Genomic DNA, 1,291 nt, shown 5'->3' with positions numbered 1-1,291 from the left:
CGATTCTACATCCCATAGACTTATCATCTGTCATTTGGAAATCTTAAAGGTTCATCCGCAAATAGTTGGGTGCATAGAGAGATTGATGCCGCTTTGGAAAACTAGATTTACTAGCTCATCTGGCAAAAATCGTGTGACAACTAACAAGGTCACGTTTCAGAGAGGTGTCTTTCAGGGCGACACCAAGAGCCCACTCCTCTTTTGCTTTACATTATTGCCACTATCTCTAGCACTACGCGATTCCGACGGGTACTTGTGCGGCAAACCTGCAGATCGAAAGTACAAGGTCACTCATGTATTTTACATGGACGATCTTAAGATCTATGCTAAAAACAGAGAGCAACTGCATGTAGCTCTGGGGATTGTCGAACGATATACTAAGGAAATTGGAATGGAATTTGGGTTAGACAAATGCGCCAAGGTTTAGTTGAAGCGAGGAAAACTTAATGGCATCGCTGAAGATCCTGAGCTCGTTGATAGAAGCGCCATACGACACCTTTGCGCTGGAGAGACTTATACATACCTGGGCGTGCCACAGAACCACATTCAGGATGTGACATCTATAAAGGATACTCTCCGAAGCAGATACAAACGTCTCATGCGACAGATTTGGTCTTCCGAACTGTCGGCGAGGAACAAAGTACTGCAACGAACATCCTTGCCGTACCGGTACTACTCTATTCATTCTGAGTAGTTCCATGGACGAAGAACGAGCTCAGATCTCTTGATATCGGGACAAGAAAGGTTATGCACATGAACAAAGGCATGCATCTTAAGTCTTCCGTTCCGCGACTGTACATCTCACGCCGTCAAGGGGGTCGCGGAATATTGAGTCTTGAATGTCTTCACAACAGGATTATTCTGGGTACAGCACATAGAGTTGCAAATGGAAGAGACCCTATTCTTAAAATGGTCAGGAATCACGAGGAAGTAGGCAAAGGAGCATTTCTGTACAAAGCAACGGAGGAGGCTGCTGAAACACTCGGACTTGACTTCAGTATTAGTGGTGAGCAAAATGCATCAAATCTAATCCATCTCGAGAACTCACTCCTGAAAGCCCTGGATTAAGAAAGCACAAGAGAAAAACTTTCGTGAACAGCTCCTAGATAAGAGGATGCACGGTATCTTTCACAGAAATGTGAAGGATCAGTCAATGTCTTGTGAGCTAACGTTTGCTGTCCTTAAATCCCCCGGATTGAAGTCTGGTACAGAGGGTTTCATTTTTGCATGCCAAGAAGGTGTCATTTCCACCTTAACATACCGTCGCCACATTTTGAGCCAAGACATTCCC

Source organism: Belonocnema kinseyi, chromosome 4 (genome assembly GCF_010883055.1).
Source record: "Belonocnema kinseyi isolate 2016_QV_RU_SX_M_011 chromosome 4, B_treatae_v1, whole genome shotgun sequence".
NCBI classification, from domain to species: Eukaryota; Metazoa; Arthropoda; class Insecta; order Hymenoptera; family Cynipidae; genus Belonocnema; species Belonocnema kinseyi.
This window is presented reverse-complemented; position numbering follows the sequence as displayed.